This window comes from Ranitomeya imitator, chromosome 6 (genome assembly GCF_032444005.1).
Source record: "Ranitomeya imitator isolate aRanImi1 chromosome 6, aRanImi1.pri, whole genome shotgun sequence".
Taxonomy (NCBI): domain Eukaryota; kingdom Metazoa; phylum Chordata; class Amphibia; order Anura; family Dendrobatidae; genus Ranitomeya; species Ranitomeya imitator.
The window spans coordinates 47,731,772-47,739,733 of NC_091287.1; the positions used below are offsets into that span (position 1 = coordinate 47,731,772).

Genomic DNA, 7,962 nt, shown 5'->3' on the forward strand with positions numbered 1-7,962 from the left:
CTAAAGGAAATGAACAGGTAGAGCTATCCAATTGCACTATTCCTCAATGTTCCTGAGAGTAAGCTATTTCACATGGTTGAGTGCATTTGGGATCTGCGCCCAAGGCCCTGCCCATGCCCAATGTTTGGTCCTTAGACCGCAGCTAGGAGTTAGTCCCGCTTTTGTGTACAAAATTTTTTTGCTTTTACAATTGTTAACAAGCTTAATAAAAGACTTCTTTGTACACACAGTTGACAGTAAACCATTTGTCAACGTTAGGAATACGTATACCTTGCTTCTGTGTCTCAAATATTTTGACTCTTATTTGTTGGCTTTTCCTTCCACTGGAGAAAGCCACATATAACTAACTGCCCGTGTGAAAACACTGGGAGAGGCAAATAAATTCCTACAATATCCAAGGACTGTCCCTGAGATTTATTGATGGTCTTTGCAAAAGTCAACATGACAGGAAACTGATGCAGTCGCATCTGGACTGGCAAGTTTTTATCTTTGGAAATCAGGTCAATTCTTGGAATAAGAACTGTCTGACCTTTTGCTTTTCCATTTAAGGCAACGGCATGAATAACATTTGCTTTTAAGCTTTTCACACAAAAGCCTTGTGCCATTACAAAGGCCACAATTTCTGTTAAGATTACGCAGGAGCATAATTACAGCTCCTGGTTTCAGCTTCAGTACATGAGGAGGCATCCCAGTGGGATTCAAAGAGTTAAGAAACTCTACAGGGTAATCTGTGAGAATCACACCCTCCTCTTCCGCAATTGTTTCGATGGAGCGATATTTTGAGTGTTCACCTTGAACTTGACTAAGAATTTTGTCGTTCAAGGCGTGAACGTCATCATTCAATGGCGTAAGAATTGCTTTATTGGCAATTGCTTCTACCGTTGCATCGGTAATCTCAATTGAGCTGCCAAAAATAGCTGTAATTAAATCACCCTCTTCAATTAAAGAATTTGGGATTTCAATTGTGTCTTCTGGTAGACCATATACCATTTGACAACTCTCCATTGCCAAGTTTCAGTAACCATGAGTTGTACTCAACTTCATCCTGAGATGTTCTCATATTCTGTTGTAACTGGAACCGTGAAAACTGATTCCAGGATTTTGAGTATTTACTGGTGGACTGTACAATTTGGTCTCTTTTTCCACCTTCCACTATTGGTAGGGTTTGACAAAAGTCACCACCGTTTTTGAAAACTTTTCCACCAAATGGTCTTTTTTCCACATATGTCTTGGAACAAATTATCCATAGCGTTCATATTAAAACAGGGAGTCATTGTTACTTCATCCCAAATAATGACAGATGACTCCCTAAGCTCCTTTGCTTGAAGTGAGGTTGGCTTAATTTTTGACAAAGGCCAAACTTGGAATGGTAGGTGCTACCGTTTTGTAGTAAAGTAGCCGCCAATCCAGTGGAGGCTACTGAGCAAATAGACTTTCTGCTTGTAGTGTCTTGTGCAAGCAGTTGTACAAAAATGTCTTACCACTGCCTCCTGGGCCGTCCAGAAAAAAACAGTGCGAGCTAGTGTCGTCTGGCTGTGATGCAGCATTCTGGGCTTCATTTAGCATGGCTTTCAATTGCTCAGCCTCCTGCTTTATTACAGCATAATTCAGTTGGTCCAGTATTTCATCTGGAACATTTCTGGAGTTGGCAATCCATAGTCAGCACAGGACTTTTTATTGCTTAAGAGCATTTCATTAATATCACGAAGAGCCAGTTGCTCAGCAATTTCTGGACTATACCGCCTGGTGTAATCCTCCATAAATTCGGTTTTATATTTTTGCCATAATTCCAATGGATTAGCTGGTTCCCCATATACACAAATTATAGAAAATAATTTGCAAATTTGGTAAGGCATTTGGAAAGCAATTGCATCCGTTATACCGTCTTCCCATTGGGAATCGTTTTCCAAAAGATGAATGCACGCATTTTTATACATGTCATGTACGACTCCATTGACAGTCCTTAAGTTAGCATAAGACTTTGCTCCTCTAACGTGAAGTAAAAGGAGTCTTGGGTAATACAGCTCACCATCTGTTAAAGAAACTATACATTCGGGCAATTTTTTTCCCAAATTGAGCCCGTCATTTTTTCCATCCTTCTGGTACAGCTTTTCTATCCCAGACATAGCGTTCAGGGATTTCACTGTACAAATACTGACGGGCGGAAGCGTAAACTTTGTTTAGCTCAAAATAAGCCTGCAGAGAAGAGGCTATTGAGTCCGAAAAAACCATATCCACATTACCATCTTCTAAAAACACTTGCTGAATGTTTTCAAGGTGAACAGCAAGCCTTTTAATGGTATGTCTAGCATCATGCATTTTACTTTTTCTGATTCTCCACCTGCCCTCAGGGCGCTTATATACCGAGAATCTAGGTACATGGCTGGTTCATTCCAGTTTAATGTATCAAACTTGATATTGGCACAGTCATGGCAGTTGTACTGGAGCAATAAATAGGGGTTGTATGGAACTACCCATCTATTGTCTATTTCTCGCGTTCCTCTTCTGGTTTTCCCAGTATTGCATCGACGGTACTATGGGTAACCATCAACATTGGGGTTTGTCTCTGTATTAAATTCCTTTGGGAATTTTTTTGCGCATTGACCATCTGTCATGCATATATCACCAGGTTGATCTTCGCCACATGGGCCATGAATCATGTGCTTCATCACTGCCTCATGCAGTTTTGGATGTGCTGTCTCATTTGGGATTTCAGCAGAGACCAATTCGTCAATTATTTCTTTGTCCCTCGGTTTATCTTCCTCTCTGAGGATTAAGAGCATGTGAGCGTGTGGTAGTCAACACTTTTGAAATTCTATTACATGCACATAGGCAAATACATGGCCAAAAATGTGTTTTTTTTCAAAATCTCGTTAAGTATGGCTTGGAGTTTGATTTTAAATACTCGTGCAACCAAATCTGGTCTGAACTCTGGCCTTTACCAGTTATTTCTTTCCAATTTGGGTTACAGGTCATCGTAACAAAAAGATCTGGATTTCTGAATATTCAGACAATTGCCATGGCATCTTGGTAATTTTGCTGCATAGCTCTAGCTCTTGGACTTCCAATGAAAGTGGACGGTAAAATTACTGGTGTCCCGGCTTTTAGCCCTTGGTGTAACGCAGCATTATGGATGTGATCCATAACACCGGCATAACTGTCGACGCGCAATGCCTTTTTATTTATATATTCGATCGGATTCAATTTTGACGTAACTGTCAGCGATAAATTGTTGCGTCAACTTCCCAGCATGTAAAAGGGGATTGAACTCGTCATGAATGGCAAGCCTGTATGCATAGTACTGCAACAGGGTGATATTTTTCTTGTCGATCTTGATCCACTGGTATGAATGGTAGATGAATGTCACCAATTCCTTGATGTTGCACACTTAGGTCAATTCGAGTTGTCAAATTTATTGTCCATCCACTGTCCCCATATGGGAATAGAAGTGGATATGTCATTGCATCACACTTTCTGTGAAGAAAGCTGATTTGAACAGTTTGGTTTTCACTTTTGAGGTGAACTCTGATGTCCCTATTAAATCGTTGTTCACCCATTGCATTTTTATAAATTATAGCTGCTTCATTGCACCTTGGTACATTGTAGCGCCTCTGGTCTTCATTGTAGTAATTTATAATTGGCATTGTTATTTCGAGTGGATCACGATTTTCTAATTCTGCAATCCTCTCTTCCTCTATTTCAAATTCCCTCATCATTGTGAAGGCTCTTGCGAGTGGGTTAATTGCTTTCATTTTCTCTCCAAGAGATGAGGGCAGTGCTGGGAGGACCTTTTTATTTGCTTTTCTTCTTGTACTTAATGCTTCTTCACTGTCCAAGATATAAATCTGTGCAATCCCTGCATGTGTTGTGGATGTCGAACAGCCATGACATATGCAGCCGCGGGGACTCAAACATATTTTTCGAGCACACCGAAGACACTCGGTTAAGCACATGAGAATGCTCTGTTAACATCTTATCCGAACACGTTCGTTCATTACTAGTATTTACTAACGAAGAGATATCAGGAGAGCTGATTATTTTTTTTAAGGAGCACTCTGATTACTTTTTTCAATTTCTCTTTTTGTTATCAATCATGTGAAAGTGTAAAGAGTGCCGTAATATACTCACCGGTTGCCATCAACTGCCGATTTCAGCTGCACTCCGTAATATACTCACCGGTTGCCATCTTCAGCTGCCCTCCTGTCCGCGGCAGCACCACGTAACCGCATTTTTAACCAGCTGGATCACATAGTGTGTTATGTATGGAGAAGCGGTTACTTTCTCAAAGAAAATCTATGAGACTCAGAATGAGGTTCTCTTGAAAAACTCATGACACAAGCCAACATGAATGCTATCAAAAGCAGAAGCAAAAAAAATCACCGGGGTGCTCTTTTAAATCTTTGAGTGCCTTCTTGACTATGTCCATAATCTTCCTTTTTGGTGTCCAAATTCATTATGTACACCATTAAAATCAGTAAGAAGATCATTATGTTGATCTATGTGGAGTGGTTTTTTTTTTGTTTTTTTTTTTATAGAAAGAAGGGTCTGCAATGTTTTAATAATTCTTTACATTTTGTGAGGATTTAGGTCTGGATGTATAGTTTCTGATAAACCCATTATAGTTTCTCGAAGACTTATTTTTTACATTCGGTTTACTATGTGGTATTCTGTCTAATAGCCTAATCGTTTTCTGTCTAATATAAAAGAAAATCTTCCTAAACAAGCATCTCTCAACAGTGTATAAAATATGGAGGAAGGAAGCCAAATACACACTTTACGCTCCTTGATACATGTCATCACGACTTACCGGGAAGCGGACAGCAGATTCCTCCAGTGCTTGTGCCGTCTTAACCTTCTCATTATAACTCAAAGTAGACAAAACAAAGCCGACTAAGGTGGAAAATATTGCAAAATATGTAATTAAATATGTAGGAACATTTGGCAACACAGAGCATTATATTCTTTGGACATACAATAGTGGAAATATTGACTTATTAGTAATGATTCGAGAGATAAACACACGTCACTTAACCATTAATAAAGTACGGAAAGATAAGAGCATCTGGATTCTAAAAAATATAGTTTTAATAAGTATTTGGCTTACAACGTTCCTCTGCTGTAGTTTGTGACAGTCGGTTATTTTACCAGGAATATATAGCGATTTTTCCTGGGAGCTTGCTGGCACAATGCATTAATTTCATAGTTCGTAAATATAAGGATACATGAACGAGAGCTAGTTTTCAGTATTTTTTTGTCTAGTGGTCTGCTTAACCACAGCACCCAGATGTGCACCGTAGTAATGATGACTTTAAAATGACCTATTCAGTCAATGTGGCTAGATTTTAGGGCATAGAGTTCCTTGAAAAAGTATTCATACTCCTTCAACCTTTCCACATTTTTTCGCATTCCACACACAAACTTAAATGTATTTTATTAGGATTTTATGTGATAAACCAACACAAAGCAGAAAGTATTTGTGAAGTGTAAAGGAAATTATATGTGGTTTTTTAATTATTTAAAAAATATGAATCTGAAAATTGTGACGTGCATTTGTATTCATAGAGGTAAGAACCTCGTCACCACAAAAGAAAATGAGACTGTACGTCTTGCTGAAGTGTAAATTTATAGATGTAGTCCAACATTTCGACCGGGAGCTTTGTCAAGCACATCTGTTGTTGGTGCAGTTAGTGTTGTGAATTCTGCTTTTGGGTTCCCTCCAGTGGTTGAAGGTGGGAATGCAGTTGTTTCTGAGTCACAGTCCTGGCCAGGTGTATCTGCTGATTGCAGTTCTGACTGGGATATTTAGGTGTGCAGGATTCATTAGTCCTTGCCAGTTGTCAATGTTTCTTGTGAAGTGTTGGATCACTTTCTGGCTTCTCCTGCTTAGCTGCCAATTCAGCAAAGATAAGTGTCTGTTTCTTTTTCTGTGGCACACAAGCTGTGTGCTTATATTCTGTGCTATTCATTTGTTTTTTCTTGTCCAGCTTAGACTGTGTCAGTGTTTTTTCAGTCTTGTTGGATTATCTGGAGTTGCAGATATACGCTCCACATCTTTAGTTAGATGGTGGAGTTTTAGTATTTTCTGCTGTGGATATTTTTGGAAGGATTTTAATACTGACCGCTTAGTATCCTGTCCTATACTTTCCTATTTTAGCTAGACTGGCCTCTTTTGCTAAATCCTGTTTCCTGCCTACGTGTGTCTTTTCCTCTACTGCTCACAGTCAATATTTGTGGGGGGCTGCCTATCCTTTGGGGTTCTACTCTGAGGCAAGGTAGATTTCCTATTTCCATCTATAGGGGTATTTAGTCCTCCGGCTGTGACGAGGTGTCTAGGTTTTGTTAGGCACACCCCACGGCTACTTCTAGTTGCGGTGTTTAGATCAGGATTTGCGGTCAGTATAGTTACCACCTACTCCAGTGAAAGTTTTCATGCTGCTCCAAGGTCACCTGATCATAACAAGTTAGGCAAAATCTAGTACAGCAATAGTGTAAATCCTGAGATCTCTTTCATGTGAAGGAGGACCTCTGTGGAGCAGGAACCGGGAATCAAAAAATGCCACAAGCGGGGTGTGAGCCGTGGGCACACAATTCTTTTAAAAGGACAGTGTTTCTCCTTCTAATTTGCATTTGTATTCAGCCCCCGAGTCAATAATTTGTAGGACCACATTTCACTGCAATCACTGCTTTAAGTCTTTTGTGGATATGTCTTGATCAGCTTTACACCTCAAGAGGATGATGTTTTTTGTCCATTATTCATTTCAAACTAGCTGTAGCTCAGTGAGATTGGATGGAGGCGTCTGTGAACAGCAATTGTCTGGTCTTGTCACAGATTCCCAATAGCATTTAGATCTGGACTTCGGGTCATTCACACACATGAATATACTTAGATCTAAATCCTCCATTGTTTGTCATATCAATTAATCAAATAGTTTTATTGTTGTGTTCATCAATATTGATCAACTTAAAGGGCCACTGTCACCCCCTCCAGCCGTTATAAACTAAAAGAGCCACCTTGTGCAGCAGTAATGCTGCATTCTAACAAGGTGGCTTTTTTAGTTTTTTGTTCATGTATTCCCAAAATAAAGCAATCGCCGGGAAAGAATTGCTAGGAGGAGGCCTGCCCCACACAGTTGTACACTGTGCAGGTGCCGGTTTTGAAGCTAAAACAGCGCGGAGGGGGCGGCGCCGAAAGCCCCTGAAGATTGAAGTGACGGCAGAGTAGCGGTTCAAGCTGGGGAGTGAGGACCCGCCTCCCTGGCGAAAGACAGGTATTTTAGATAAGTTTCAAAGCGCTTTATTTTGGGAATACATGAACAAAAAACTAAAAGAGCCACCTTGTTAGAATGCAGCATTACTGCTGCACAAGGTGGCTCTTTTAGTTTATAACGGCTGGAGGGGGTGACAGTGGCCCTTTAAAGCACTCCCATCAAAACCCAGGTCCACCCCTCTTCAACCTCTGCTACCTCCCCCCTGCCCGGGACTTTGCAATGATATAGAATTGTAGTTCTAATGATGACTCATTCAGTGAAAAGAGACTTCCAGTTTCTACATAGAGCTTAAAAGAATTCAGCTTGTCTGTTTTTAGTCATGTGATGTCATAGACGTAATGGAATATAGAAGAATTAGCTGGGTAGAAAGGAAAAATGAGCAATTGTAAGTACACAGTGCTATATAATATGAGGACTGCAGTATATTAGGAGGACAAAAACTTTGATAGGAGTGCTTTTTTGAAAAAAAAAACATGCTCACAGCCACTCAAACAGAAAAGTTCTCTCCATGATGACAAACTGTAAAAAAAAAGCGGAAAAAAAATAAAAATGCAATAATGTGTAAATGGATCTATTATTCCCAGAGAATGGTAATTAAATAAGTATAACGTAGTGCTGGATAACAAAAAATCAATTACGTAATCTTGAACAATAAGCAAACGTGCTAGGTGCAGAGAACTGTGGTTGAGTTCCA

The 7,962-nt window shown here is 39.8% G+C and overlaps 2 pseudogenes; both read right to left on the minus strand.

Moving 5' to 3' along the window:
- Positions 1–350: 350 nt before the first annotated feature.
- LOC138643301 (ATP-dependent DNA helicase PIF1-like) lies at positions 351–852 on the minus strand (annotated as a pseudogene).
- A 1,682-nt stretch (positions 853–2,534) lies between these two features.
- Positions 2,535–3,144, minus strand: LOC138643302 (uncharacterized; annotated as a pseudogene).
- Positions 3,145–7,962: the final 4,818 nt, after the last annotated feature.